The sequence below is a fragment of the Pan troglodytes genome, chromosome 18, assembly GCF_028858775.2.
Source record: "Pan troglodytes isolate AG18354 chromosome 18, NHGRI_mPanTro3-v2.0_pri, whole genome shotgun sequence".
Taxonomy (NCBI): Eukaryota; Metazoa; Chordata; class Mammalia; order Primates; family Hominidae; genus Pan; species Pan troglodytes.
In genome coordinates this window covers 38530587-38557221 of record NC_072416.2, presented here as the reverse complement: position 1 = coordinate 38557221, position 26635 = coordinate 38530587, and the positions used below count along the sequence as shown (strand labels likewise).

General features: G+C 45.0%; 1 long non-coding RNA gene and 1 pseudogene across 2 annotated transcripts in view; both read right to left on the bottom strand.

Annotated features, from left to right (window-relative positions):
- Positions 1-21985, bottom strand: part of LOC107972908 (uncharacterized) — a 31452-nt gene extending 9467 nt beyond the window's left edge. Inside the window, exons 1-3 of one of the 2 annotated variants that reach the window (XR_008539777.2) lie at positions 21718-21985; positions 16323-16489; positions 15332-15459 (exon numbers count right to left, since the gene is read on the bottom strand). This is a non-coding gene — a long non-coding RNA (uncharacterized LOC107972908). The remainder of the gene's footprint in view (positions 1-15331; positions 15460-16322; positions 16490-21717) is intronic. The other variant, XR_010152592.1, reaches the window with a different exon arrangement.
- Positions 8387-10657, bottom strand: LOC129137298 (uncharacterized; annotated as a pseudogene).
- Positions 21986-26635: the final 4650 nt, after the last annotated feature.

The following is a 26635-nucleotide window of genomic DNA, read 5'->3' as shown; positions in this document are numbered from 1 at the left end:
TCAAAATTATTTTAGAATTTAAGATAGAAGCTAAAATACCTAGGGATAATGATATGACTATTGAAAATTAAAAATTAAAGGACATTTTGAGTATTAGAAGTTAAGAATGAGAACTTATTACCCAATGAACAGGGGATAATTCATTATGCTCCATATCCATTGAATTAAAAGACAGGCCCATTACCTGGATAATTTGAAAGTTTAATTTTATTTAAAAGTCTTGTTTCATTCATCAAGCTAAAGGATTAGCTCCCAGAAATATTCTAGGATTGCATATCCCCAACTCTGTAGGAAGTATAGAAAGAATGTTATAAGGGCCACCACCTAAACATTATTATGTAAATAATTTAGTACCATTCCATTTGCCTTTGTAGATTTAAAAATGTAAATGGCTTTCTCATATTAGGAAACATCATTTTTCAAAACCCAGATAAACATAGTATATTGCAAGAGAATAATTATTTTCTTTATTAAAAAAGAAATACTGGATGCTAAGTCCAAAAGACATAAATTATTTTATACTAATAACTACCAACATTTTATTCATTAAAATATAAAGGTCAAAGATTTTAAAATGATCTTTAAATGATTAATAACATGTTGATCTTTTTCTTCTTTCTGTAGACCTTTTTGAGTCTTAAAATACTAAACTATACAAGCAATATTAAATAGTATATAAACTTGGATTAAAATATTCAAATTTACTAGAATGTGGACATTGGAAAGAATGAAAATAAACAGAAGCATAAAGCAGCAGATATAAAATTAAGAAAGCAACTAAGAGTGTTTAAAGTACATATTCATCTGTAGTCTAATGTCTACCATAAACAATGACTCTTCTCAGTAAAACACAAATCGTTCATGAAGGGAAAAAGCATGTTGTATTAGAGAATATTCAACATAACTTTTTTAGTACTAACTTGTGCCTGGAGTATTATTGGTTTTTCTAATATGAACTTATGCACTTGATAATTTTTTTCATAAAGATTGTATGTACAACTCCATTCAAAAGCAGTTTTGGGTGGGTTTTTTTTTGGGGGGGGGGGACGGAGTTTTGCTCTTTTCACCCAGGCTGGAGTGCAATGGTGCGAACTTGGCTCACAGCAACCTAGCAACCTTTGCCTCCCAGGTTCAGGTGATTCTCTTGCCTCAGCCTCCTGAGTGGTTAGGACTACAAGCATGTACCACCATGCCTGGCTAATTTTGTGTTTTCAGTAGAGACATGGTTTTGCCATGTTGACCAGGCTGGTCTTGAACTCCTGACCTGAGGTAATCCTCCCACCTTGGCCTCCCAAAGTGCTGGGTATGGGCAAGAGCCACCATACCCGGCCTCAAAAGCAGTTTTTAAAAGCAAACACAATATAACACCAAAGTTGAAAAATCCATGCTCACCCAAGGATGCCAGGTTTAATAAATTATTTATAGAACACTGCATCAAAAATAAGACAATAACCCAAAATATACCATTAAAGATGTATCCACTCCTACAACTAGAGATAATTAATCTATCTGGTAGCAAATGATACTTCAATCAGTTTCAGCATGTCTGAAATCTTTAAGGACAAAAGTGATAAAACATGACTTCATTCTTCATTAGACTCTGAGAACACTTGAAGGAAAATAACTTCTGAAGCACAAAGAGGTAAAGAGGTGTAATCTTTCAAAAAGATATTCAGTGTTCAAAATCCAAGAGTGCAATATCAGGCTGGGTGCGGTGGCTTATGCCTGTAATCCCAGCACTTTGGGAGACCATGGTGGGTGGATCACCTGAGGTCAGGAGTTCGAGACCAGCCTGGACAACAGCGTGAAACTCTGACTGTACTAAAAATACAAAAATTAGTCAGGCATCGTGATGTGCACCTGTAGTCCTAGCTACTTGGGGGGCTGAGACAGGAGAATCGCTTGAACCTGGGAGGTGGAGGTTGCAGTGAATCGAGATCATGCCACCTCACTCCAGCATCAGTAACAGAATGAGATTCCATCTAAAAAAAAAAAAAGAGTGTAATATCATATCGGTATACACAGATAATATACTGAATGAAACAAATAGAATAATTTGAAGAGGTATCTTGATGAACAAGGAGTCACTAGAAAGGTTGTATTCATGTCTTTGAAGGAACTTGCAATGTGAGAAATTAATACTTTGACTACTATACTAAAAGTTTATTGCTAACATGTATTGAGTTATTAACGTGTGTTAGGCAGAGTACCATATAATTTGCAAGTGTTATCTCATTTATTGTAGGTAAAATGTAATTTCGAACTCTGGGAGTATAAACGAATTAGATAGAATACAATTCTATTTAAATTGCTATCAGTAAATAGGTATCTAGGAACAGGGTGATACAGTGCCCAAGTTTTCTATTCTTACTAAATGTTGTGTTTCATTTTCAATGTTTTCTTGGATATTGCTCTTTTTTGGTGACTTTGATTTTTTTTATTTTAGAAAACTAATAAATTGACTCTTCTTGGTACTGACTCTTGGGTTTTATAGAAGAAAAAGTAATTAAATTCTGTACATTTACCTTTACCTCATTTTTTCTCTTTTAAATTTACTTTGACATATAATAAATGTACATGTTATGGGGTACAGAGTGATATTTTGATATATTTATGCAATGCATAAAGATCAAGTCACAGTCATTATCATATCCACTACCTAAATCATGTATTATTTCTTTGCAGTGAGAATATTCAAAATCTTTTATTTTAGTTATTTGAAAACACACAATAAATTCCCGTTAACTACAGTCACCCAACAGTGCTGTAGAGAACTAGAACTTCTTCCTTCTCTCCAGCTGTAATTTTGTATGTATTAACCACATTTTTCTTATACTCTTCTTTCTCCTACTCTTTCCAGGATATGGTAACCAAAACTCTACTATCTACTTCTACGAGATTAAAAATTTTAGCTTCCATACATAAGTGAGAACACGTAGTTATGTGGTGTTTATGTTTCTATGCCAGGCTTATTTCACCTAACATAATGCCCTCCACTTGCATTCTTGTTGCCACAAATAACAGGATTTTGTTCTTTATTATAACTAAATAATATTCCATTATATATGTATGTCACATTTCTTTATCCATTCATCTGTTGATGGACACTTTTGTTGATTCCATATCTTGGCTATTGTGAATAGTGTTGTAATAAACATGCAGTGCAGGTAACTCTTTGATATACTGATTTTCTTTCCTTTGGATATATACTGAAAACCATATGATCAAATTAATAAACACAATAAAAGCATTTGGCAAAATTAAATATTCTTACATGACAAAAAACCTCTTAACAATTTAGTATAGAAAATATATGCCTTAACACAGAAGGACATAAAGGACAAATCTACAGCTAAGATCATACTGAGTGTGGAAAAGGTGAAAGATTTTACTGTGAACAAGAAAAAGATTTTACTGTAACAAGAAAAGGATGCCTATTTTCACCAATCATATTTCACATAGTGAAAGTCTTAGCCAGGACAATTAGGTGAGAGAAAGAAATCAAAGGATATCTGAATTGGAAAGGAGACAGTCGAATTGTCCTTGTTTAAAGACAATGTGATCTTATACACGGAAAAAAATAAGATGCTACCAAAAGCTTCTTAGGGTGATACATGAAATTAATAAAGTTGCAGGATATAAATCAACATACAAAAATCAGTAGCATTTCTATATATTGATAGTAAACTAGCTGAAACAAGAAATTAAGAAAGCAACTCCTTTTACAATAGCTACAAAAATGTACTTAGAAATAAATTTAACCAAGGAAGTAAAAGATTTCTACAACAAAAATGACAAATATTAATGAAAGAAATTAAAGAAAACACAAAAAAGGAAAGACATCCACGTTTATAGACTGAAATAACTAATATTCTTAAAATGACCCACTATCCTATGTGATTTACAAATTTAGTACAATCACTAGCTTGTATTTTTAAAAGCACCTTTGCTGCATATTCTTAAGATATTCAATGACAATGCCTGGATTTAAGTTTGAGGTATTATTATATCTATTTTATATTGGGCACAATATAATGTTATCAGAGGTAACGGTTTTGATTGGTCCTAGGTCATACAGTAATACATACATTGTGATTTATAGACGTTATCTTTTAATACTCGGGCATTTAGAAAGTTCATTTAGACAAAGTTATAAAAACTTGCCTTCCTTTCTGCCTATATCACATAAAAATCCTAATTTAAGAGGTAATAACATTTTTATTTGATATACAATTTATCAACACAATAAAAATCTAACAATTATCATGTGCAGATTGTGAAAATCTCATCAGATTAAGGAACGCAAAGACATCTTTTTCATATTTCGAATGTAAAACTCTTTTGGAAACTTATTTTTAGAAAGTTAAAAACATTTTTTCATTAGTTTTTCATGTAAAATTGTGACAACCAGCATGAAATAACTGTCATCACAGAAGCATGGTATATTTGATTCCAAAACATATTCTTTGTAAGTTTTAATATATTTATGTATTATTTATACTTAGATTGTAACCCATAATGTAGACATTATTTTTCCTTCTACTCTTAAGAATATTCTTAAATAATAAAATTAAAATGAATTATAATTTTTGTTGGGTGGGAAAAAGAATAGGCACACACGTGACAGTGCATCACTTCACCTCATCATTTCATCTCATCATTTCATCTCATTTCATCATTTCATCTCATCATTTCATCTCATTTTATCTCATCTCATCATATCATCTCATCATTTCATCAAATCTCATCTCATTTCCATTTCATTTTCATTATTTCATTTAATTTCATCTAATTTCATTTATTTCATTATGTCACTTCACATCATCTCATTTCATCTCATCATTTTTCATATCATTTTTCATCTCATCATTTCATCTCATCATTTCATCTCCTCATCTCATCATTTCCTCCTTTCATTTCAACATTTCATCTCATCATTTCTTCTCATCTCATTTCAATTTCATTTCATTATTTCATTTCATCTCATTTCATTATTTCACCTAATTTCATTATTTCATCTCATCTCATCTCAATTCATCTCATCTCATTTCATCTCATCATTTCATCTCATCATTTTTCATCTCATTTTTCATCTCATCATTTAATCTCATTTCATTTCATTTTGTCTCATCATTTCAGCTCATCATTTCATCTCACCACATCTCTTCATTTCATCATTTCATTTCAACATTTCATCATTTCATCTCATCTCATCTTTCAATTTCATTTCAATATCATTTCATTTCATCATTTCATCTCATTTCATTATTTCATTATTTCATTTCATCTCATTTCAATTCATCTCATCATTTCATCTCATCATTTTTATCTCATTTTTCATCTCATCATTTCATCTCATCATCTCATTTCATCATTTCATCTCATGTCTTCTCATCATTTCATCTCATCAGTTTAACTCATTTCGTCTCATCTCAATTTCATTATTGCATTTCATTTCACTTTATTTCATTTCATCTCATCATTTCATCTCATCTTACCTCATTTCATCTCATCATTTCTTCTCATCTCATCTCATCATTTCATCATTTCATCTCATCTCACCTCATCTCATTTTATCTCATCTCATCATTTCATCTCATCCTTTCATTTCATCTCATTTCATCTCCTTTCATCTCATCTCACCTCAGCATTTCATCATTTCATCTCATCATTTATTTCATCTCATTTTATCTCATCATTTCATCTCATCTCAATTCAATTTCCTTTCATTATTTCATCTCATTCATTTCATCTCATTTCATTACATCTCATCATTACATCTCATCTCATCTCATCATTTCATCATTTCATCTCATCATTGCATCTCATCATTCATCTCATCATTTCATCTCATCTCATCATTTCCATTTCATTATTTCATTTCATCATTTAATTTCATCATCTCATTTAATTTCACCTCATTTCATTACTTCATTTCATTTTTTCATTTCATTATCTCATTTCATTTCATCTCATTACGTTTCATCTAATTTCATCTAATTTCATCTCATCATTTCATTTCATCTCATCATTTCATCTCATCTTTTCATCTCATCATTTCATCTCATCATCTCATCAACTCATTTCATCTTATCATTTCATCATTTCATCTCATCATTTCATCTCGTATCTTCTCATCTCATTTCAATTTCATTTCACTATTTCATTTCATTATTTCATGTCATGTCATCTCATCATTTCATCTCATCACATCTCATTTCATCATTTTATTTCATCATTTCATCTTATCATTTCATCTCATCTCATTTCAATTTTATTTCAATTTCATTTTATTTCATTATTTCATAGCATTTCATCTCATTATTTCATTATTTCATTTCATTTCATCTCATCAGTTCATCTCATCATTTCATCTCATCATTTCATCTCATCATCTCCTCTTATCTCATTTCGTCTCATCATTTCATCATTTCATCTCATCATTTCTTATTTCATCTCATTTTATCTCATCATTTCATCTCATCTCATCTCAATTCAATTTCCTTTCATTATTTCATTTCATCTCATTCATTTCATCTCATTTCATTACATCTCATCATTACATCTCATCTCATCTCATCATTTCATCATTTCATCTCATCATCGCATCTCATCATTGCATCTCATCATTCATCTCATCATTTCATCTCATCTTATCATTTCCATTTCATTTCCATTTCATTATTTCATTTCATCATTTAATTTCATCATCTCATTTAATTTCACCTCATTTCATTATTTCATTTTTTCATTTCATTATGTCACTTCATTTCATCTCATTACATTTCATCTAATTTCATTTCATCTAATTTCATCTCATCATTTCATTTCACCTCATCATTTCATCTCATCTTTTCATCTCATCATTTCATCTCATCAACTCATTTCATCTTATCATTTCATCATTTCATCTCATCATTTCATCTCATCTCGTATCTTCTCATCTCAATTTCATTTCATTATTTCATTTCATTATTTCATGTCATGTCATCTCATCACATCTCATCATTTCATCATTTTATTTCATCATTTCATCTTATTTCATTCTCATCTCATTTCAATTTTATTTCAATTTCATTTTATTTCATTATTTCATATCATTCATCTCATTATTTCATTTCATTTCATCTCATCAGTTCATCTCATCATTTCATCTCATCATTTCATCTCATCATTTCATCTCATCATCTCCTCTTATCTCATCATTTCATCTCATCATTCATCTCATCATTTCATATCATCATTTCATATCATAACTTTATCTCACCATTTCATTTCATCTCATCTCATCATTTCATCTCATTTCATCATTACATCTTATTTCATCTCATTTTATGTCATTTCATGTCATCATTTCATCACATCTCATCTCATCTTTTCATCTCATCATTTCATCTCATCATTTCAACTCATTGCATCTCATCTCATCATTTCCATTTCATTATTCCATTTCATCATTTCATTTCATTATTTCATTTCATTATGTCATTTCATCTCATCACATTTCATCTCATCTCATTTCATCTCATCTCATCATTTCATCTCATCATTTCATCTCATTTCATCTCATTATTTCATCTGATTTCATGTCATCATTTTATCTAATTTCATCACATCTCATCTCATCATTTAATCTCATCATTTAATCTCATTTCATCATTTCATCTCATCTCATCATTTCATCATTTCATCTCATCATTTCTTCTCATCTCATCATTGCCATTTCATTATTTCATCATTACATTTCATAGTTTCCTTTCATTATTTCATTTCATTTCATCTCATTTCATTATTTCATCTCATTTTTCATCTCATTTTTCATCTCATTTCATCTCATCATTTCGTCTTATCATCTCGTCTTATTTCATCATCTTATCGTTCATCTCATTTCATCTCATCATTTTATCTCATTATATCATCTCATCTCATCTCAATTTCATTTCATATCATTTCATTTCATTATTTCATTTCATCTCATCATTTCTTCTCATCATTTCATCTCGTTTCATCTCATCATTTCATCCATCATCTCATTTCATCTCATCTCCTTTCAATTTCTTTTCAGTTTTGTCATTTTATCTCATCATTTCATCTCATCATTTCTACTCACCATTTCATCTCAAAATTTCATCTCATTTCATCTCATCATTTCATCATTTCATCTCATCATTTCATCTCATCTCAAGTAATCTTATCATTTCATCTAAGTGAAATGATGTAATGGAATCATGAAATGAAATGGATAGGATGCCCTCAGTGATGTTAAATTTAAAAATTGTTTGTTTTCATGTATTCATTTTTATATTTATATGTATTTATATTTATATTTACTTATATTTCTTTTTACTTATTTTTATTTATATTTTTACTTATTTATTGGTAGACAAGGTCCTGTTCTGTGGCCTAGGCTGGAATGCAGTGGTGCATTCACAGTTCACTGCAGCCTCGAGCAAACCTCCCACCTTAGCCTCCCAGGTAGCTGGGACCCCAGGTGCGCACCACCACACCTGGTTAATATTATATTATTTGTAGAGATGGAGTCTTGCTATGCTGCCCAGGCTGGTCTCAAACTCCTGGGCTCAAGCAATCCTCCTGCCTTTGCAACCCAAAATGCTGGGATTACAGATATGAGCCACAGTGCCCATCCTATTTATTTACTTATTTATTTATTTAATAAAGAAAAGGTCTCAATATGTTGCCCAGGCTGGTCAACTCCTGGACTCAAATGATTCTCCAAACTTGGCCTCTCAAAATGTTGGGATTACAGGTATGAGCCACCATGCCTGGCCTAAAAATAGTATTATATTTTTGCATTATATAATTTTCAATTAAGTAATATGAATATTCTGTACAGGAAATATGCCCTTAATTACATAGGAATAAACATTTGTTACAGTGAGAAAAATCTAATAGAGCTAAAAATAAAAATTAATTTGAAGAGGTCATTAGATACTCATACATTCTTACGTTTATATATTCTTTCATATATTCATATATTCTTTTAACAGTATCAATGGTTTGGAGTTATGTGTACAAAACCATGACCTACATGTAATACAACTAATAACAAGCACTTACAATTCAAGGCATATTATATACAAAGCTTTAACTTCTCATCTTCAGATTTTGTTTTTTTTTCTTTCTGTTTTGGCAGATACTATGAACACAACATTCAACTCACGGACACTATGGAGCCCTTACTAAGCATAAAGTACTGTGAAAGGCCAGGGCTAGGACAGAACTGAGACAGGGCCAGGGATAGGACAGAACCGGGGCAGGGTCATGGCCAGAGAAAAACCAGGGGCAGGGTCACAGCCAGGGACATAAGAGGACCAAGGCCAGGGCCAGAAGTAGGGCAGGGACATGGCAGGGCCAGGGCCATGGCAGGATCAGGGCCAGCAGAAGGCCAGGGCAGGGCTAGGGTAGCACAGGGCCAAGGCAGGGCAGGGTCAGTGTAGAGCAAGGAATGGGCCAGGGTATGGCAGGGCAGGGACAGGGAGGTCCAGGGCCAGAGTCAGGTCCAGGACATGGACAGGGCAGGGCCAGAAACATGGCAGGACCAGAAAGGGGAAAGGGCAAGGGCAAGGCCAGAGAAGGACCACAGTAAAAACATGGCCAGGGAGGGTCCAGGGCAAGGGCAAGGCCAGGGCAGAACCAGAGCCAGGGCAGGCCAAAGGCAGGGCCAGGTCAGGGCAAGGCCACGGTAGGGCAGGGCCAGTGTAGGGTGAGGGTAGGGCCAGGGCAAGTTCAGGGCCAGGGCAGGACTAAGATAGCACAGGGCCAAGGCCCTGTACTAAGATAGCACAGGGCCAGGGCAGGGCCAAAGGAGGGGCCAGGGCCAAGCATGGCCAGTGTGGGGCCTGGGGATTGTCAGGGCCAGGGCCAGGGTCAAGGCTGAGCCAGGAACAGGGCCACAGCAAGGGCAGGGCCAGGGTCAAGACTGAGCCAGGAACAGGGCCAGAGCAAGGGCAGGGCCAGGGAGAAGGCAGAACCAGAGAGGATCCAGAGAAAGGGCAGGGCCAGGGAAGAACCAGGACCAGGATAAGGCAAAGCCAAGGCCAGGGCAGGGCAAGGCCAGGGCAGGGCAAGACCAGGGAAGGGCAAGGCCAGGGTAGAAATGGCCAGTGTACGGCCAGGCCAGGGTAGGAAAAGGCCACGGTAGGGCCAAGGCCAAGGCGGAGCAGGGCTAGGGTAGCACAGGTCATGGCCAAAAACAGGGCAGGGCCATAGCAGTGGCAGGACTAGCAACAGGGCCAGGGTAAGCGCTGGACCAGAGCACGGTGGGGACAATACAGGGCCAGGACAGATGATGGCAAGGCAGGTCCAGGGTCATTTCATGGACTCGGTAGGCCTGGGGTCAGGCCAGGGCAGGCAAAGGGCAAGGCCAGGGAGAAGGCAGGGCCAGGGCCAAGGCACTGCCAGGGCAGGGCAGGACCAGTGCAGGGTGAGGGAAAGGCCAGGGCATGGAAGGGCAGGGCAGGACCAAGGAAGGGCCAGGAGAGTGCCACGGCAGGGTCAAGGCCAGAACAAGGGTACGGCTCGGGTCAGAAATATGGTAGGGCAAGGGCTGGGCCCAGGCTGGGACATGCAGGGCAGAGCATGGCCTGTGCAAGGCAGGGCCAGAGCCAGGCCATAGAGATGGGAGGGCAACACCAAGGCAGAGTCAGGGTAGATCCAGGGCTGAGCAGAGTCAGGGCAGGTCCAGAGTTGAGGCAGAGCTAGGGCCCAAGCAGGGCCATGGCAGCACCAGGGCAGAAAAGGGCAGGGCAATGCAGGACTGGGCCATGGCAGTGCCTGGTCAACTCTGGGGCAGGGCCAGAAGCAGGACAGGGCCAGGGCCAATGCTCAGACCAGGGACAGGGCATGACAGGAAGTGCCAGAGCAGGGCTGGGCCAATGTTGGGACAGGGCAAATCAGACCAGGACACCTCCAAGTCCAGCTCTGGCCCTGCCTTGGCCCTGGCCCCTTCCTGACCTGACCTTGTCCCTGGCCCTGCCCTATCCATGCCCTGTGTGTTTGACCAGTGTTTTATAACCAGAATCCTACAAGAAACTTAAATCAGCTCTTTTTGTGCATTTTTAGTAGAGATGGGGTTTCACAATGTTGCCCAGGCTGGTTCCAAACTCCTGAGCTCAAGCCATTTGCCTGCCTTGGCCTCCCAAAGTGCTGGGATTACAGGAGTAATCTGGCCAAGTATTTAACTTCTTTATGCTTGTTTCCTACATTTGGAAAATGGGGATGCTTTAAGTACCTAGCACATAGAATTACTGTGAGAATCAAGGCCTCACATATTTACATATTGATAAAATTGTACTCATAGAACACTACTGGAAGCAAAGATAGTATTAGTTAAAATTTAGTGATTATTTACTGCAAATACTTTTACTATTACAAACAACATAGTATAGACATTATTACCACTACTATAGTTATCTTAAAAATCTAAAATAAAAATTTTATGTAATAGCCTAATGTAATCTCTCCTGCTCTGCCCTGGCTCAGCCCTAGTGCCGGCTCTGCCCCTAGTCCTACCACATCACTGGCCCTGACCCTTCCCTGGTCCTGCTGCTGCCCCAGCCCTTCCCATCTTCAGGCCTTACCATGGCCCTACCCTGGTCCTGACCCTGGCCCTACCCCAGAGAAGGGGTATGGCAGAGCCAGGGAAGGGCCGGGGCAAGTAAGGGACAGGACACATCCAAATCCAGGAAAGGGCCAGGGCCATGACAGAGCCAGGGCGAGTCCTTGGCAGGGCCAAGTTCCAGGCCAGGGCCAGGAAAGGGTCATGGCAGGGTCACTGTACGGCCAAGGTCCAGGCCAAAGCCAAGGCAGGGGCAGGGTCAGGCCTGCATAAGGGCAGGACCAGAGCCAGTGATACGGCAGGGCCAGGGCTGTGCCAGGACAGAACAAGAGCAGAGCAGGGCAGGACCAGAGCCAGGCCATAGAGAGAGTAGGGCAAATGCCAAGCCAAGACCAGGGTAGTGCCAGGGCTGAGGCAAGGTCAGGGAAGGTCCAGGGCTGAGTCAAGGCTGGAACCAAGACAGGGGCAAAGGCCGGGGCAGATCTAGGGCACAAGCAGGGCAGGCTAGGGCAGGGCAATGGCAAGACCAGGCCATGGCAGGGCCAGCCCAGGATAGAACAGGGCACAGGCAGGGCGGGGCCAGGGCCACGGCTGGGGCAGGACAAGGACCAGTACCGGGGTCCAGGCCAGGGCAAAGGTATGGCCAGGGCAGAGGTAGGGCCAGAACCAGGGTCTGGGTAGGACCAAGGAGGGTCCATTGCAGGGCCAGGGTTCAGACCAGGGCCAGAACAGGGCTGGGACAGGGCCAGGGCCAGGACCAGGAAAGGGCAATGTCAGGATAAGAGCCATGGCAGGACCAGCAATGGGGCTAGGGCCAGGACAGGGACAGGGACAGGGACAGGGTCAGGGCTAGGGCCAGAATAGCATGCCAGGGTAGAGCCAGGCCAAATTAGGGCCAGGACAGGGTCAGGACCAGGGCTGGGACAGGGTATGGCCTTAAGTAGCAAAGGGCCAGGGCCAGGGTCCATGCTAGTGACAGCGCTGGTCCAGGGCAGAGGCAGGGCCATGGCCAGGTCAAGGACAAGGCTGGGGCAGGGCCAAGGTCTGGGTCAGGGTCAGCACAAGACCAGGACAGAGCCAGGAGAGGGACAGGGCCATGGTAGGGCCAGGTTAAATCAGGAACAAGACACCTGCAAATCCAATTCAGGGCCAGGGTCAGGGCAGGGCCAGTTCAGGGCCAGGGTCAAGACAGGGCCAGGGCCAGGGCTGTCAGGGTCATTGGCAGGGCAAAGGCCATGGCAGGAGCAGGGTCAGGAGCAGGGGTCAATGCCAGGCCAACGCCACAGATAGGACCAGGTATGTGCTAGGGCCAGTGTGAGGGCCAAGGTGGGGTCAGGGCAGGGCCAAAGGGAGGGCAGGGCCAGGGCAGGGTGGAGTAGGTCCAGGGTAGCACAGGGTTAAGGTAGGGCACGACCAACCAGGGCAGGTCTATGGCTGGGGCCGGGGCAGGGCCAGGGCCGGGTCAGCGCCAGAGCCAGGGCAGGGCCAAGACAGTGGCAGCTCCAGGGCAGGGCCAGGGTTAGGACCATGGACATGTCCAAGGCCAGTGCCAGGGCGAGGACAAGGGCAGGGGCAGGGCCAGGGTCATCTAAGAACCAGGGACAAAGCCAGGCCCAGAGCAGGGCCAGGACAGGTACCTGGCAGGGCTAGGGTCTGGGGCAGGGCCATGGCAGGGCCAGGGCCACAAGCAGGTCTGTGCTATGGCCAGGTCCAACACAGTGCCCAGGTAAGGCTAGGATGAAGGCCAAGGTAGGGCCAGGGCAGGGTCAAAGCCAGGCTAGGGCCAAGGCAGGACCAGGGCCGTCAAGGAAGGGCCAGGAAAGCATAGGGCCAAGGCAGGGCAGGGCCAGGCCAGTGCCAAGACCTGGGCAGGGCCAGGGAACAGCCAGGGGAGGGCCAGGGCCAGGGCCTGGGCAGGACCAGGTTTGGGGCAGGAGCAAAACAAGGGCAAGGACAGTGCAGGATCTTGGCACAGCCAGGGTCCAGGACAGTGTCAGGGCAGGGCCAAGGCAGGGTCTGGGCCATGGTAAGACCAGCAACAGGGCTGGGGCTAGGCCAGTGACAGGACCAGAGTCAGGGCAAGGGCCAGAGCAGTGCAAGGCCTGGGTAGGGCCAGGCATTTCAGGGTCAGGGCCAGAGGAGAACCAGGGCAAGGTCTCAAGCAGGGAAGGGCCAGGGCCAGGACAGGTCCAGGGCAGGGCCATGACAGGGCCAGGGGCTGTGTTAGGGCAAGGGCAGGGCCAGAGCAAGGTAAGGGTCAGGGCCAAGGCCAGGGTAGGGACAGGGCAAGAAATATGGCAGGACCAGGGGCAATGCCAAGGCCAAGGCTGGGCCAGGGCTGAGCCAGGGCTGAGTCAGGGCAGGGCAGGGCAGGGTATGGTATGGCCAGTAGAGGACAGGACAAGAGCCGGTCCACAGAGAGAGCAGGACTGATGCCAAGAAAGAGCCAGGCTAGTGCCAAGGCTGAGGCAGTGTCAGAACATGTCCAGGGCAGGGCCAGGGCCAGGGCCAGAACTGAGCCAGGGCACAGCCAAGGCAGGGTAGGGCAGGCAAATAGCATGGCCGGGTCAGTACTGGCACAGGGCAGAGCAGGGCAAGGCAATGGTAGGGGCAGGGCAGGGACAGGCCAATGCAGAGCCATGTTACGCCAGGGCCAGGACACCTACAAGTCCACTTCAGGGCCAGGGCTATGTCAGGACAAAGACCAGGGCCAGGGTCAGGGCCAGGTCTGTGCTAGGGCCAGCTCCAGAGCAGGGCCTAGCGAAGACTAGGGTGAGGGCCAAGGTAAGGCCAGGGCAGGGTCAAAGGCAGAGTAGGGCCAGGGAAGGGTGATGACACATCCAGAGCACAGCAGGGCAGGGTGATGGCCAGACCAGGGGCAGACCACTGCCAGCTCAGGGCCAGGGAAAGGCCAGTGCAGAGCCAGGAAAGGGTCAGGGCCAGGAACAAGGCAGAGCAGGGCCAGTGCCATGGCAGAGTCAGGGCAGGTCCTTGACAGGACCAGGTTCCAGGCCAGGGCCAGGGCAGCAGCAGGGGCAGGGCCTGGATAAGGGCAGGGCCAGGGATATGGCAGGACCAGGGCTAGGGCCAGGGCCAGGCCGTAGTGAGGGCAGGGCAAAAGTCGAGGCAGGGTCTGGGCAGGTCCAGGGAGTGGCCAGCACCAAGCGGGGCCGAGGCACAACCAGTGCAGGGTAAGGCAGGGCAATGGCACCACTGGGCCATGACAGGGCAAGGTCAGTGCAAGGAGAGGGCAGAAAAGGCAGGCCCATGGTAGGGCCAGGGCAGGGATGGGCCAAAGCAAGACCAGGACATGTCCAAGGCCAGGTCAGGACCAGAACAGGAGTAGGACCATGACCACTGGCAGGGCCAGTGCCATGACATGACCAGGGTCAGGACAAGGGGTAGGGCCAGAGCCAGGGCCAGAGCCAAGGTCAGGCCAGTGCAGGTTCAGGGCAGGGCCAGTGCTGGTTCAGGGCAGGGCCAGTGCCAGGGCAAGACCAGGGCAGGGACAGGGTAGCACAGGGCCAAGACAGGGTCAGGATGGGACCAGAGCAGGACAGGGCCGAGACAGTCCATGTAACAGTAGGGCAGGTACAGGGCAATGCAGCACAAAGCCAGGCCCATTGCCAATGCACCAGCCTTCCCTACAAGGCTCCTACCACCTGGCCACTGCTGCAGCCCGTCCATCGCTGTAGGCCTGACCCCCAACCCTGGCTGCAGCCGCCTGCCCTCCTAGCGCGGCCGCTCTCCTACCGCTCTGGCGCACTGCAGTCTCTGTCGCTGCCACCCACCCGCAGTGAGGCAAGTCGTGGTGTCGCAGGCTCTAGGTGTCTCCTCCTCCTCCTGGCATGGAGCAGCTGGGTGGGCAAAGCCAGAAAAGCCTGGAGGAAGATGTGAGGGGTGGAAGGGTTAGAGCCTCAACTTGTCATGCTGGCCACTGGGTGGCAGGGGCCAGTTTCAGCAAAGGCACTCACACCCACCCTCCAAAGTCCAGCCTCTCCTTTTGGCCCAAGCTGGCCGGGAACTGGGGTCTGGGGTGGGTGCTGGAGACACCACAGCACCCAGCTCCCCACTCCACAGGAACCATTGGGCCCACCGGGGCTGCACTCCTCGGGGAGCAGGAGAAGCAGAAAAATTCAGACCCAGCCAGCCCTCTGCACCCAGGTGCCAATTCCTGTTCCAGATGCCTCCACACACAGGGCCCTGTCCCCCGTGGTGTCCCCAGGGGTGCCTGGAAGCCTCTGAGGCACAGACCCAGAGTGCACAGGCCCAGGAAGCGTGGTGTGTGTGGGGGCTCTGCCGTGCTCAGGATTCCCACGCAAATGCTGCGTGCCTGCCGCATTCCAGTATGACCAAGAGTGGGTCGCCCTCTGGAGTGTGGAGTCAGGGAGAGGAGAACCACTCCTTCCTTGGATGCCAACTCTGCTGACCACTGCCAGCAGTGCAGCCCCTGATAGCACCGAACTCGCCCCCGCTCCACGGCTAGTCCTGCCCTCAATAGCGCCCCCCACCTCCATCCCCCAATGCCGCCAGTAGCGTATACCTGATAGTGCCCTAACCTGTCCTCCTCCATGGGCATTGCAGCCCCAGAAAGTGCCCATAACCCCCCCTCCCTGCCATGGGAAGTGCAGCCCTGTACAGTGCTACCAACCAGTACCCCTAATGCAGGCAATGACACCCTGGATAGCACCCCCAACCCACCCCACACTGTGAAAGTTGCAGCCCTGGATAGCCCCTCTCCTACCACTGTGGTCGTGCTGCAGTCTCTGTCACCGCCACCACCAACCACAGTGAGGCAAGCCAGTGGGCCACAGCCTCTAGCACCCAGCAGCCAGACATGGAGCAGCTCTCGCCGATGGCCAGCTCCTACCACTCTGACCACACTGCTGTCTCTGTGGCCATCTTCTTTGACTACAAAGGAATAAAACTAGATATCAATAAGAAGAGTAATTTTGGAAACAATACAATCACGTGGAAGTTAAACACTACCCTCCTGAATAAATGACTAGCGGGTCAATGAAGATACTAAGACAGAAATTCAAAAATTTCGTGAAACAAAGGGTAACGGAAAACACAGTATACCAAAACTTGTTATGCAGAAAGCAGTACAAAGGCAGAGATTTACAGCTATAAGTGCCTACCATCCAAACAAAAGAAAAACTTCAAATAAACAATACATCTTAAATAACTAGTAAAGTAAGAACAAACTAAACCAAAAATAAGAAAAATAAATAAGATCGTAGCAGAAATAAAATTGAAAGAAAAGACACACAAGATGAAATGAAAAGTTGGTTTTCTGGAAAGCAAAACAAAATTGACAAACACTTAACCAGGCTAACTAAGAAAAAAGAGACAAGATTCAAATAAATAAAATCAACAGATTAAAAAAGGGAGACATTACAACTAATACTTCAGAAATTCAAAGGATCATAACTGGCTATTATATGCCAATAAATTGAAAAGCCTAGTAGAAATTGGCAAATTCCTAGATGCATACAACCTACTTAGGTTGAACAATGAAAACATCCAAGCCCAGAACAGATTGGTAACAAGTAATGAGATTGAAGCCATCAGAAAAAGTCTCCCAGTAAAGAAAAGCCCAGGAACTGATGTCTTCACTGCTGATGGCTTCACACCAAACAATTTAATGACCCAGTACAAATCCTACTCAAACTATTTTGAAAAACAGGAGGGAATACTTCCAAACTTATTCTATGAGACCATTATTACTGTGATACCAAAATCAGACAAAGGCATCAAAGAAGGAAACTACAGGCCAGTATCTCTAATATTGATGCAAAAATCCTCAACGAAATACCAGTGAATCAAATTCAGTAAAACATTAAAAAGATAATTCATCATGATCAAGTGGGATGTATCCCTGGGATGTAAGGGTCACTCAACATACAATGTGATACATCATATCAACCAAATAAACGACAAAAACAGTATGATCATGTCAACTGAAACTGAAAAAGCATTTGATGAAATTCAACATCCCTTCATGCTATTAATCCTCAAATAAACGGGTACAGAAGAAACATACCACAACATAATAAAAACTACAGGAAAGTCACCCACAGCTAGAATCATATGGAGAGAGGTCCAGGCTGCAGTGAGCTGTGATCCCACCACTGCACTCCAGCCTGGGCAACAGAGTGAAAGCCTGACTTAAAAAAAAAAAAAAAAAAAAAAAAACATAAAAAGAGGTATGAGCCTCTTTTATAGGTGCAGTGACTCACATCTCGAATGCTAACACTTTCTGGGAGGCTGAGGTGAGAGCATCTCTTGAGGCCAGGAGTTCAAGATCAGCCTGGGCAAAATAGCGAGAACCTTTATCTACAAAAAATTTTTAAATATTTGCCAGGTGTGGTGGCACGTGCCTGTAGTCTTAAACAATTATCATATGACCCAGATAGTGTATTCCTTAGGGATATACCCAAGGGAAATGAAAATATACATCCACACTAAAATTTGTACACAAATGTTCACAGCAGCATTGTGCATAATAGCCAAAAATTGGAAAAAAAACTCAAGTGCCTATCAACAGAGGAACTGATAAAATATGGTATATCCATTCAAAAGATTACTCAGCATTAAAAAAGAATGAAGTGTTGATATACACTACAGCATGGATAAACCTTGAAAACACTGTGTCAAGTGAAATACGTCAATCACAAAAGACCATATGTAGTAAGATTTCATTCTGTGAAATCTCCAGAACAGCTAAACTCAGAGACAGAAAGTAAGCTAGTTATTGCCAGGGACTAGGGGAAAAGGGAATAAGGATGACTGCTAATGGGTATGGGATTTCTTGTGGACTGATGAAAATGGTCTGAAAGTATCCAGATACCTGTCTTGTTTGTGCGATTCTGTGAACATATTATAAACCACAAAATTCTGCACTCAAGGGGTTGATTTCATGGTAGGTGAATTTATCTCATTTATCTTTATCTCAATAAAGCTTTTTAAAGACCCTTTAAAAAGACATATCTGTATAAGCTACAAAAATAACACACTGAGAGACTAAAATGCTTAATTTTTCCATTTTTCTTCTTCAGTGCAATCTCAAGTCCAAAACTCTTTCCTTCCTATATATGCATATTTTGTCCAGTGAAACAAGAAACTCTATTAACTTTTTTATTAGAAATAAAAAAAAGCCATGCGTGCTGGCTCACAGCTGTGCTTCCAGCTATTCAGAAGGCTGAGGAAGAAGGATCACTTGAGGCCAAGACTGGGAGTTCAAGACCAGCTGAGGCAACATAGCTAGATCCTGTCTTTAAAAATATTTTTTAGGCCAGGCACGGGGGCTCACGCCTGTAATCCCAGCACTTTGGGCGGCCAAGGAGGGCAGATCATTTGAGATCAGGAGTTCAAAACCAGCCTGGACAACATGGTGAAACCCCATCTCTACTAAAAATATAAAAATTAGCCAGGTGTAGTGGTGGGCACCTGTAGTTCCAGCTACTTGGGAGGCTGAGGCAGGAGAATTGCTTGAGCCAGGAGGGTGGAGGCTGCAGTGAGGCCAAGATCATTCCACTGCACTCCAGCCTGGGTGGCAGAGCAAGACTCCGTCTCAGGAAAAAAAAAAAAAAAAAAAAAAAAATATATATATATATATATATATACACACACACACACACATATATGTGTGTGTATATATATGTGTATATATATATACACATATATATGTATATACATTTACACATATATATACATATACACATATATGTGTATATGTATATATATATTTTTTAGGTTAAAACCCTACTGAAATGAAACTAATAAAATAAAATTCAACTTAATTAAAAATAGTTCCTGAAATATTAATTTTCAAACAATTCTATTTTAGCTTTGAATCTGAACAAAATATAAACGTCAATTTCAAAATATCACAAAGATTGGCTGGGGGCAGTGGCTCATGCCTGTAATTCCAGCACTTTGGGAGGACGAGGCAGGTGGATCACTAGAGGCCAGGAGTCCCAGAGCAGCCTGGCCAACATAGGGAAACCCAGTCTCTACTAAAAAAATACAACAAAAATTACCTGGGTCTAGTAACCCCAGCTACTCAGGAGGCTGAGGCATTAGAATCGCTGGAATCTGGGAGGTGGAGGTTGCAGTGAGTGGAGATCATGCCACAGCACTCCAACCTGGGCGACAGACTGAGAGTCTGTCTCAAAAAAATAAAAATAAGGCCAGGTGCTGTGGCTCACACCTGTAATCCCAGCACTTTGGGAGGCCAAGGTGGGCAGATCACTTGAGGTCAAGGAGTTTGGGACCAGCCTGGGCAACACAGTGAAACCTCCTCTCTACTAAAAATACATAAATTAGCTGGGCGTGGTGGCACACACTTGTAATGCCAGCTACACCAGAGGCTGAGGCAGGGGAATCATTTGAATTCGGGAGGTGGAGGTTGTAGTGACCTGAGATTGTGCTACTGCACTCCAGCCTGGACGACAGAGTGAGACTCCATCTCAAAAAAAAGAAAAAAAAAAGAAAATTTAAATTTAAAATTTAAAAAAGTCACAAAGACTACAAATACTCAGGTTTAAGCAAATTCCCACCTTTCTTGAATTAACAGTAATTCATATTTGCTTTGTCAAAAATGTAGATATTTACCTGCCTCAACGGAATGAAATCCTAAAAGCCTAGTGTTCTCAAATGATGAAAACAAAGAAACATGCATATTTTAATTTAGAATTTTGATTCAGAATTAATTTTAATCTAGCTAGAGTATACATAATCATTTATGTATTTATTTATTTAAGAGACTGGGTTTCGCTGTGTTATCCAGGATGGAATGCAGTGGCACAACCTTGGCTCACTGCAACTTGTACTTCCTGAGCTCAAGCGATCCTCCCACCTCAGCCTCCAGAGTAGCTGGGACTGCAAGTGCACGTTACCACACCCAGCTAATTTTTGTAGAGACGAGCCTCGCTATGTTTCCCACACTGGTCTCTAACTCCTTGGCTCACTACAGCCTCAAGCCCCTGGGCTCAAGCAATCTGCCTCCCAAAGTGCTGACATTACAGGAGTGAGCCACCACAACCGGCCTAGTCGATAGTATATACTAAGCAACATATACCCTGCTTTTGCCTAGAACATACTGAAAACATGGCATTAAAAACAATCACAAAAGTTGGGAGCTGAGAAAAATATACTGTAAAACAAATCTGACAGATATTAATCTCAAGAAGCTCCTGAAAATGTCTCAAGAACTCCTATGCTGCACTCTCCCTAATAATTTAGACTTTCTACAGATATTTTCTGATCATCTACCGTGTGCCAGGCACCATGCCAGGTACCAAGATGCCATGGTGAGGTATACACAAAACCGGCTCCTGCTTGCGGGAAGCCTACTCTCTAAAACAGTGCTTGCCAAGCTCGACTGATCACAACTTGGGAGCTTGTTTAAGTTCCAAATCGGCTTCCCTGCTTAGGTGAGCCACAATCCGTGGCATTTTTATCAGGTGCTCCCAATGATTCCTACGCTCTAACGGGTTTGGGAGGAAAGGGTGGGGGTAAGCTCGAGAGCCCAGACCCATCCCGTCTAGCGGGAGCCCCACCTCTAAAGTCCATGTCGCTCAGCATCCTTCCCCCTGACTAGTGGCCCAAACACAGCAGGAAGCTGAGGTGGGTGGAACGCTTTCCAAAACAGCACTCTGTGATGAGCCACCGACAGACTTGCTCGCCTCCGGGAACGAAGAGCTCACTCCTCACAAACCCCACCAGGGAAAGGTAGCACCTGAACCTCCCGGGCTGCGCGGACACCTGTCTCCCCGCGGGTGCCACCTACTGCTCCGGTGGACTCCAGTCCCCAGGTTCCGCCCCACGGGGACTGGGGGGAGGGGGGAGGCGCCGCGCGCATTAGGCGCTGACAGTATACCGACCCCTCCTCCGGTGTGCGCAGGCCAACACCCATACACACCCTCACACACCCGCACACACTCCCGTGGAAACTGAGGCAGGCAGGCGGCGGACCAGGTCCTGCCGCCTGACGGCTAGCGGCTGGGATGGAACCCGGACTGCGAGACGCCTTCCGCCTCACAGGCACTCCTCAGCCGCTGAGGCCCGGCCCGGCTCCCACCGCCGGAGCTTCACAAAGAAAGTCTCCCGGCCCGAGCCCCTCACGCACTCACCGGCGCCGACGCCCGCAGCGACTGGGGCTCCCACCTCCTTCAGCTCCTTGCGGGGGTCGGCCCTTGGGTCGGCTTGGGCGCCGGCAGCGGCGACTGCTCCACATCCACCGGGTCCGGGCTGCGTCCGCCTCGAGCTAACGGTCCCGCCAGCTAGGCGCGCGCGCCAGTTCCGGGCGCCATGTTCCCGCCGTGCTGCTCGCCGCCGAGGCGACCCTCACTGCCCCCCAGCTGCGCGCGCCCCCGCGGGCCCACACACGAACCGCGCACGCGCGCGTTCGCCGCGCCCCCCTCCCTCCCCGCGCGCCCCGCCTCGCGCCCTCTGGAGCTGGCCGCTGTTCCCAGTGTCTCTCCCACCCCCGCCGGGCCCGTCCGACTCCGCGGGTGAGCGCGTGGTTCCCGGCTCCGCACCGCCGCCTGCCTCTCTGCAGACCACCCCGGACCCGACCCCTCGGCCACTTCCCCACACTGCCCCTTTCGCTTCCCCCACCACGCGGGGCCTAGGACGAGGGTCTGGGCCAAGAGGAGCTTCCCTGCAAGAAGTGCGCAGCTAAGGACGCTACTAAGGGGGCGGGATCGCCACCGTGGAGGTGTGCAAGCAGGTGCCTGCGTCCCGGAGACAGCCAGACTCAACGGAGAAGCTGAGTTCAAGTCCCACATCTCCACTAACCCTTGCGTGTTAGGGTCAGGGCTTCGGGACTTGTTTCTCCTAAATCTTTTTTTTTTTTTTTTTTTTTGAGACAGTCTCGCTCTGTCACCGAGGCTGGAGTGCTGTGGCCCGATCTCGGCTCACTGCAAGCTCCACCTCCCGGGTTCACGCCATTCTCCTGCCTCAGCCTCCTGAGCAGCTGAGACTACAGGCGCCCGCCACCACCTGCTGATTTTTGTATTTTTAGTAGAGGTGGGGTTTCACCGTGTTAGCCAGGATGGTCTCCATCTCCTGACCTCGTGAGCCTCCCGCCTTGGCCTCCCAAAGTGCTGAGATTACAGGCGTGAGCCAGCACGCTCGGCCTGTTTCTCCAAAATCTAAAGACTCAATATCATAATCAAGAGAATGCCTCAGTACCGCGCCTAGCACTTAGTAGGTAGTGATCAAGAGAGAAGACCTCTTAAATGGTTTTAAAGGTTAAGGACCACAGGTTCTCAAGAAAGGGAAATCTCAATTCAAGTCCCGCCTCCATCTCTTGGAAACTGAGAAACCTTGAACAAGCCACTCAGAGGAGCCAAAGATCCTTGATTTCTACATGTGCAAAAGGGGAGTGTGGCAGTAGCACAGCACAGGGTTGATTGAGTTTTCAGGGAGATGATGACTGTACGATCATGCCTCTCTTAATCACAGGATGGTTCTGAGAAATGCCTCCTTAGGTGATTGCAGCAATGTGCAAACAGCAAAGTGCATTTACACAAACCTTGTATAGCCTTGTATAGCCTACTAAACACCTAGGCTGTATGGCCTATTGCTCCTAGGCTACACACCTGTACAGCCTGATACTTTACTGAATGTACCATAAGCAGTTGTAACGCAATGTAAGTACTTGTGTACCTGAACATAGAGAAGGTACAGTAAGAATAGAGTATAAGATAATTTAAAATGGTACTCCTGTATAGGGCACTTACCACGAAAGGAGCTTGCAGGACTGGAAGATGCTGTGGATGAGTCAATGATTGTGAAGGCATAGGACCTTACTGTACACTACTGTAGACTTTATAAACACCATATGCTGAGGCTACACCAAAATTTTTAAAGCTTTTCTTCAATAAATTAACCTTAGCTTACTGAAATGTATCTTAAACATTTTGCCAGTCGTGGTGTCTCACGCCTGTAATCCCAGCACTTTGGGAGGCCGAGGCAGGCAGATCATTTGAGGTCAGGAGTTCAAGACCATCCTGGCCAACGTGGTGAAACCCTCATCTCTACTAAAAATACAAAACTTAGCCAGGCATGGTGGTGTGCACCTGTAATCCCAGCTACTCAGGAGACTGACGCAGGAGAATCGCTTGAACGTAGGAGGCGGACGTTGCAGTGAGCCGAGATCGTGCCACTGCACTCCCGCCTGGGCAATTACACGCATGGAGATGTCATCTCCTGTGATAACAATGCCTTCTTCTTCCAGAATACTTCCTGAAGGACCTGCCTGAGGCTGTTTTATAGTTAACTATTTTTTAATGTAAGTAGAAGACATACATTCTAAAATTATGAAAAACACTAAATACACCAGGGCTCGGCACAGTGTCTCATGCGTGTAATCCCAACACTTCAGGTGGCTGAGGTGGGCAGATCATTTGAGGTCAGGAGTTTGAGACCAGCCTGGGCAGTGTGGTGAAACCCCATCTCTGCTAAAAATACAAAGATTAGCTGGCCGTGGTGGTGGGTGCCTGTATTCCCTGCTACTCAGGAGGCTGAGGCAGAAGAATCGCTTCAACCTGTGAGGCAGAAGTTGCAGTGAGCCAAGATCGCGCCACTGCACTCCAGCCTGTGCGACAGAGCAAGACTCTGTCTCAAAAAAATAAAATAAACCAGTAACATAGTTGTTCATTATCAAGTATTATATATTGTATGTAATTGTACATGCTATGCTTTTATAGAACTGGCAGCACAGATTTGTTTACACCAGCATCACCAGAAACACAGAAATGCATTACCCTAACATTACAATGGCTATGTCACTAAGCAATAGGAATTTTTCAGCTCCATAATCGTCTTATGGTACCACTGACTTACCTGTGGTTTGTCATTGACTAAAATGTCATTATGCAACACATGACTGCATATCCCAGGGCCCAATGCCTGGCACACACAAAGCTGAGTTTCACTGGTGTAATTCCCACCCTATCCATCCAAGAATCCTAAAAGTTTAATGAAAGGGGCTCTGCTCCCAAAACCCTGTGGTATAAGTAGCTGGGAGGAGTTCGCCCAACTTGGGGTTGCAAGGACTCTTTCTTGCCACCTCTTTGCTTTCCTTTCTCTCCCCCAAACTTCTCTGAAAACCCTAAAGTTGGCAGAAAAATGGAGAATGTTTTCCCTACTAACAAAAAGAATCTTCAAGAGTCTCTTGGGATTTGTAAATGGTTGCATTTACTAGTATGGTTTTTTGTTTTTTGTTTTTGTTTTTGTTTTTGTTTTTGTTTTGAGATGGAGTCTTGCTCTGTCACCTAGACTGGAGTGCAGTGGCACGATCTCAGCTCACTACAACATCCGCCTCCCAGATGCAAGCAATTATCTTGCCTCAGCCTCCTGAGTAGCTGGGATTAAAGGCAAGCACCACCACGCCTGGCTAATTTTTTTATATTTTTAGTAGAGACAGGATTTCACCATGTTGGTCAGGCTGATCTCAAACTCCTGACCTCATGATCCACCTGCCTTGGCCTCCCAAAGTACTGGGATTACAGGTGTGAGCCACTGCACCCAGCCTTCTAGTTTGGTATTTTTCTTATTCAAGTAACAAGGAAAAAAACATAACTCCACCAAGAATAAAACAGAAAAAAGGAACAAAACTGATAGCATGACTGAAAAGGCCTGGGGTGGTACCTCACTTCAGGCATAGCTGGATACAGGCACTTATACAAGATAAGTCTCTCTAATCTCTCAGTGCTTGCTTCCCTTTGATTACTTCATTCTCATGCAATTCTTTCCACACAGTGGCCTGAGCAGCTCCTAAGTCACATCTGCGCAAGAAAGCAGAGGCTGTTCCCCAATAGTTCCAGCCAAAGTCCCAGGACCGACTTTCACTGGACCCGTTTGGGCCACATGCCCCTGCCTGAGCCAACCACCACATCCAGCCTGGCCAGACCTGGCTTTCATGAAGCCCCTTCAGGAAGCGGTTGGGGTCATCCCCTCCAGAAGGACATGGGGAAAACCAGAAAGTGGGAGGAGGGATGCTTCCTTCTGAAAAATAGGGATGCAATTACCACAGGAGGTATCAGATACAGGGCTGGCACAAACAAGAGCTATCCACGGCACCATCATGTAGGCATGCAGCAGGTCCACCATGAAGCAACCTGGCTGCTCCGCAAAATGGAATCACAGTTAATTCAGTCAATGAGAAATATCCCTCTACTTGGGTTCCCACCATTCACCCCAGGCCTGGCACGTCCCAAATTTCCTTGGTCAAAGGCAAGCAAATTACCCGCCTTTTATGCTGCACAAAAAGCTGAAAAGATTATCTTACTTCTCTGGCTCAAGAACTTTCTATGACTCCCTCTGGCTACTTATGTGGCTCCCCCACCCTTAATGATAGAAGCCAACATTCATGAATCCCCTACCACATGCCAGGTACCTTATGGACCTGCCTCCTCCAAACAGCATAGAAGAGGTTGGTACTCTTACCACACCCATTTTATAAATATGGAAACAAAGGCTCAGCAATTTGAGGTAATTTACCCAGAGCCAAAGTTAGGAAGTGCAGAGTTCAGATTAGCACAATATTGTTCCCGCCATTACCATCCCAGCTCCATTTGTTCATGTTTCAAAGTCCTACACCCACCTCTAGCTAGGGGCCAGTGGGAAGAGCTCCATGGCAGAAGAAGCCTCTAGGAACCCCTTCAGCTTCTGCAGTGGTGGGGCTGGGGAGTAGGTGCAAAAGATACTTAGCTTTACCATCCTCTCCCATAACATTTTTTTTTTTGAGATGGAGTCTCATTCTGTCACACAAGCTGGAGTGCAGTGGTGCGATCTCAGCTCACTGCAACCTCTGCCTCCTAGGTTCAAGCAATTCTCATGCCACAGCCTCTGGAGTAGCTGGGATTACAGGTGCCCACCACCACACCTGGCTAATTTTCGTATTTTTAGTAAAGATGGGGTTTCACTGTGTTGTCCAGGCTAGTCTCAAACTCCAGACCTCAAGTGATCCACCCGCCTCAGCCTCCCAAAGTGCTGGGATTGCTAAGCAACCATGCCTGGCCCCATCTCCCATAACTTAAT